Genomic DNA, 6,000 nt, shown 5'->3' with positions numbered 1-6,000 from the left:
CTCGTTCGATCTTCTTCGGCTGCTACATTTTACTGTGTAATGGTAAATTGTGAAGGCGTACAAATGTAAACTGTTTTTACACAGTTTACAGATGCACTTCCTGAAAGGATATAAATTAATAACCTCGCGAGTGGTTTTCTTCGTTCGATAGGTCAAAATTATCTTCAATGTAAAAGTTTTCCAGAATCTATAAGATGTTTGCTGCCAATTGCTTTCATCAGTCAAGTTGTATGTACCGTACCTCACAATACGCTGCGACAGTTTGTCTTCGCACAGGGGAGAGGGTAAAGTTTGGGGAAACCATGTGACCAAGTGTCTGTCCACTCACAGGGTAGCAAGGATGTAATCATGGGCTGGCATGAGTTCACAGAAGAAACCATGTGTACCTCACCTTGAACTATTGCACTCTTATTTGGGAGAGGGACCAATGAGGTTGCTCCAAGGGCAATACAGGAAAGGGGGAAACTGGGGAGTTGCGCAGACAGCTGACCTACTTGCATAGCATATTAACTGTGGTTCTTGTACAAATAAGCATTGAGTATGATTCTTGCATTCAAGGCTTCTGTAGTTCTTGTGATTCAAAAGCGTATGGACTCTAGCTCCGTTTGACTCTCTTCTTTTTTTCCTGGAATCACAAAAACAAAGTATGTTTTATCTCTTTGTGCTGTTGAGGTATTGTGGCTGTTGTTTCCATAGTTGTGTCAGCACATGGTTACTTTCCCATATGTCTTATTTCTCAGCTTCAACATGGCATTGTATCTGCATGGAAAGCGCTCTCTTAGAAGCACCTCGTCCAGCGTCCGAAGAGTGTTGACCGATACGGCGAATAGGAAGAGTACAACAGCTTGTGACATACTTGTCTGAAATCTCTCCAGCCCGTGGCCCAGCTGTCCTCTATAGACCCTTTTCACTGACCTCATCCCGTCCGCCATGCTTTTGTTTTCGCACGTGCTCGCACCACAGTTAAAGCTGGTAGCGTGCACGCGCCATGCACAAAAGTATGGCCGCCACAAGCAGGGGGAAAGGCTATGCCGTCTGCGACAGTGACGTCAGATGAAAAGAGTCTATAGGCTGTGTCGCGTACGGACTATGGAAGAGCTGTACAGCTGTAGGGTGGGTGCCTGAATACTAGCTCCCTCTGTGTAGGGTGGAGTCACCCCATTTTGTAGAAGCGAATGCCGCAAAGCCACCATATTGACTCCCACACTTGCCATGCACAACGCCACCTTTCGGGAGAGATCATCTGCAATACTTGGGCGTCGTCTGCTAGCATGGAGGAAAGAATACTAGCAGACGACGCCCAATAGACGATTTCAGAAATTGCATAGATGGCCCACCAGGGAGCGCAGTGTTGCGAAAGCCCCGCTGCACCTTGGGATTTAGTTTTCATGAGTCAGAGAGAAAAAGAAGAGCGCAAACAGTTTCGGTTTTCTCTCTCCTTCACCTCCCACACCTTCGAGCAACAGGCAGACAAGCACAAATGTAAACCATTTCCCACGACGCATTGCGCGATGCGCGTGACTTGGGCGACGGAGGGCCCCCGTGCGGAGCACAAGGGCAATATCTGAAATCGCCTATACCACAGGTGATCCCTCGCGATTGGCGACGTTGTGTGAAATACACACTCCCCTCGGAGGCGATAATGGTACAGCTCCTTCGCGCGCGACACCGCCGATAGGGGACCTGGCTGACTGAGCCACGGGCTTGAGAGATTTCAGACAAGTATGTCGCAAGCAGTACATGGGAAAAAACGACGACCTGGGCCCACCTGGATGTTGGTCACTCTTCTCTGCAGAGCAACTGGCAATCTTCCATCGTTGCGTAGAGAGCGGAGAACGGGGAAGGGGTGCGTGCTCTGTTGCTAGGAGACAGATGCGAAAGCTCATGGTGATGTCACCTACTCTTGGTGAATCCGAAACTTTGAAGTTTTGTCGGTTCTTTCGAGAATTCATGGAAGGCGCAGGGGGATGAAAGCCAGTGCCGGGGTCTTTCTTTCCCCATGATCATTTCTTTAGCGGATCGGTTTCGTCTTCTTTTTTTCGCATTTCTCTACTTTGGACGCGTCCCGGTTGCGTCCCATCCCATGTGGTGGACTGACTACAAAACAAGCAGTATGATCTGCTGACGTTTCCACAGCAAGTACTAGTATCTTTCTACTTAGCTGAGCACTTTTTGAAGAAAATCATACACATTAAAGGCTCATGGCCCATTTCTGGTCTGGAAGTTAAGGTTCTTTTTTTCCTCTTTTACTTTTGTTGAATTCCCAGTTTGCCTGGAAAATATACGACCAGCTGTGCAATTTCTAATTCGGCCTGAGTACTTTTATTTTTTTCGCTGAAAATGGCAAGGCGTGTTTTTTTTAGCGCTTTTCCCCGTCACAAAAAAAAAGAAAAAAAAAACGATCAATTTCTTTTCTGTTTTTTTTAGCTCGAATTAATCCTCCTGGACATTAGAGCTGAGTTTCTTATGACTGTGAGCGCATTATGTTTGTCAGATTTGAGCACTTTATTTTTCCCATTTGAAAAGCGCGGCTGTGAGGAGCACGCCGCCGGCTAAAAATGTATGCCACGATCGGCCAGAATGGATCGCGCGATCGGAACACATTACATTCGCAAAACGTCTGAGAGATGGTGCTGCGAGTCTGTGATGCATAGGGAGCCTACCTACGCGCGTATGTAGTAGGCTCCCCAGTGATGCAACGTCTCATCACATCAAAAGATTGTGATTTGGACAAAGAACCGGAGACACGGATCACGAAGATCACTCAACAAATTTCACGACACGAGAAATATGTCGTGTCATTCCGGGTCTCCGTTTTTTTTTTTTTTTTCAATTCCCATCGTTCGTTATGCACCCTCTCCTACCAGTACCCACGAAACAGTAGCAGGTATTGGCATCGGAGCGGAGCCCACAAAACAGTAGTGGAATCCGTAGTGTAATATACGTTAACAACCTTGCAGCGCTTTATTACTGTACACACAAAAAGTACAAGTTAAATGGTAACTGTGCGCAGAAGGAGGAATTCACAGGAATCCTTTTTATCGTCACTGCTACGATTTTTTAGCTTCTAGCTCCCAAATTTCTGCAAAGTTTCACGGTATTGCGCAATATTCTCACGATCTGAAAAAAAAAAAAAGTTTGCTTGGTCGCATCCGGAAACCCATCTATGAAACCGATACTGGCTATGTTCGGCATCGGCATACAATCTATACTTGGCTAACTCTTTCGTCCGCAAAGTGCTTAGATATTAAATAGACGAATTTTAAAGATGAGCGCTGCTTCCGCGGCCGCAGAAGCTCCTGCGACGTGACGTCACTCCCTAAGCGGAGGAGTGAGAGGGAGGGGCGCTCAGAGGAGGAAAGGCCCCGTAACTCTATGAGACAGCCGCGGCAATCTTTTTCTCAACGTTGCGTCCTCATTGGTTCTTCGGGAGTGACGTTGTCTCGTTTTTCCAGAAAGGGAATTCCGGCATACTCTCATCATCCGGCGTCTGCTCTTGTCGCGTATTCCGTCGAATAACAGTCGAACTACGGCACTATTTCGCGTGGGATTTTCGATACCGTGGTCAGCGAGTCCAGGAGGAATAAAATGACAGGATAGTTTCGAGATCGACTGGAACGGATGCGACCGTCCCTTTAGGTTTCCCCTGAAAAAAAAAAAAAAAAGAAAGAAAACCCTGGCATGTGCTGTTAAACACTGCATAGTTATTTTGGCAGAACAAAAGCTTTTCAAGGATTATTCACGTAAAGCATTATCCAACACATGACAGCTGCACAGATAGCGCACACAATAGAACACTTTTGACGTCATGAGACCAGCCGCCTACGGTGTCACATATCTATAGTGTCGTCGTTAAATCTAACTGTAGCTAACAGCGAACAAAATAGAGCTTATAAGGGCTAGTATTCTTAAGGATGTGTTGCATCAATTCACAAGACACACAACAACCGAAACGCGCAGCAGTTGAAGAGCTGTTTTATTTTTAATTTCATTTTGAATGCTCCATTAGGAATTTTTCAAATATATAATTATTTCAGACCCGTACTTATGTATTATATGAGCATCACTGTGATATCCAGCCAGACAGCATTGTAAGTCGAATTTCTTAGAAAAACAACCCTTTCTTCTACTTCGGGTACAAGCTGACACCTTCCGTCCTTTAAATAAACAACGACTATTGGTAAATACCGACCGCAGATAAACAACGACCACTCTGATACATAAACCGGAACATATTGCTAAGTTCTCAGCGTCTTGCCACATGCAAGTTTCGAAGTACCAGCACAACACACAGTCAAGTGTGTCACCCGTCTGCTAAACAAATACCGAGAGGACATGCGAAAAAAATTACGGTATAATATGTGGATCTGCAGTGTCAGATAATTTTTGTGTACGGTTGTTTTGATGAAAACGTTCGTAAACTAATATACTGTCAACGCTATAGGTTTCGGAATCGGGCGTGCCAGGGAACACGAGCGCCGCGCTGCGTTAGGAAATTGTGCGGGTCCATATTTCGCCGCTTGGAAAGCTGCGGAGCTCGAACTTCTTCTTTCTACTCCGTGACTGTAACACACGACACAAACAGTGATCATATCACCTGTGGCAGGATAAATGAGATTATACGAAAAAAAAAAGGGTTCCGCGGATGATCATCTGATCTGAGACTTGACACTGGTGCTACAACCTCACTCGGTTTGCTTCGCAAAATAGGGGTTCTCGCGACTTCTGACAAACAAGTGTGATAAAAACAAGAAAACAACAAGCGGCAGAATTAAAAACATAACGCAGCAGCCGTTGGATACAGTCTTCCCGTTTGGAAGTGACACTGGAGAAAGTATGGGCAAAAGTCCGGCATTCATAGCAGATGAGAATCGGATGGAAGAAAAGAGAAGAAGGCCATTGTTATTCTGCTTCTGCTAAGCGTCGTCTGCTATCTGTTATGGTCAGAGCAGACGATTTGGGATAATGACGGCTCTTCGATTTCTATGGCGGTAAGCGGGCCTTTTTTGAATCTTCCACAGCCATGCAGCCACTTAGATGAAATTTCCTTACCACATCGCACAGTTTAACGAGTTAGCAGCAGGCAAATGATAACCTAGTCTTTGTATTCTTTGTCGCTTTTTGTGTTAAAATAAGCAGATTCATTCCTCTGAACGCAACAGGTGGCAGGTTTAATTGATAATGCTATTTTTATCTACCTTGTTTGATCAGCGCCTTCTTTCTTAATCCATCGCTGGCATTCGCACTGGAACCGGTGTCAGAAGACCTTTCGATCTATGCGATATATCTCATAAAGTAAATCTTATTGAGCTAATATCAGCCTACAGACAGTTATATTAACGTTGGAAAAAGTCCTACTTGTCTCAACACGCGGTGGTGACGAAAACCGGCTTGCCGTTGTTGGCCTCACTTGTGTGGGCAGCGTCACGACTTTAGCCAGGACGAGATGAGATGATGTGATAACAACACGCAGTATCTGTGATGTCACTGGCTCAACCAATCGTGACCAATCTACATCTAACGACTGTGTTTTGATGCTCATTTAATGAGCATGGGTTTTGTACCACGTCTCATTTACGCGGTTCTATATGTTGTTGCAATCAAGGCGCTATGGAACTGAAGGGTATACGCAGGGCTGGCGACGTCTCTGGTATAGATTCAAAAGGGCAACAACACAGGGAGAAAGACATACGAGTGCTATGGACCAACAAGACCAGCACTCTACTCTTTTATAGACGTCTCTGGGCTATACTTGTCGTGTGGCACCACGTGTAAAAAAGCGCGGGTGCACGACGGGTACTTTGGATGGATGAAATCAGGATTTCCCAGAACTTTAATTGAGGGGGGGGGGGGTGCTGCCAGACTGTAGGGAGGTGCACCACCTTGTCGTCGTTCAACCAGCACTGTACCGCATATGTAGATGGGTAGAAATCCAGCGAACCGGTAGAGATGTAGGAAGGGAGTTGCCTCAGGACAGAAGCCGCCGATATTTCGAACAGA

The 6,000-nt window shown here is 45.7% G+C and overlaps 1 protein-coding gene across 1 annotated transcript in view; it reads left to right on the top strand.

Annotated features, from left to right (window-relative positions):
* Window positions 1–4,906: 4,906 nt before the first annotated feature.
* Window positions 4,907–6,000, top strand: part of LOC135398867 (uncharacterized) — a 50,948-nt gene continuing 49,854 nt past the window's right edge. The window contains exon 1 of the mRNA XM_064630399.1: window positions 4,907–4,991. The gene's annotated coding sequence lies outside the window, so the exon portion shown is untranslated. The remainder of the gene's footprint in view (window positions 4,992–6,000) is intronic.

The sequence above is a fragment of the Ornithodoros turicata genome, chromosome 6 (genome assembly GCF_037126465.1).
Source record: "Ornithodoros turicata isolate Travis chromosome 6, ASM3712646v1, whole genome shotgun sequence".
Classification (NCBI taxonomy): domain Eukaryota; kingdom Metazoa; phylum Arthropoda; class Arachnida; order Ixodida; family Argasidae; genus Ornithodoros; species Ornithodoros turicata.
The sequence above is the reverse complement of the archived record's forward strand: the minus strand, read 5'-3'. Positions and strand labels throughout refer to the sequence as shown.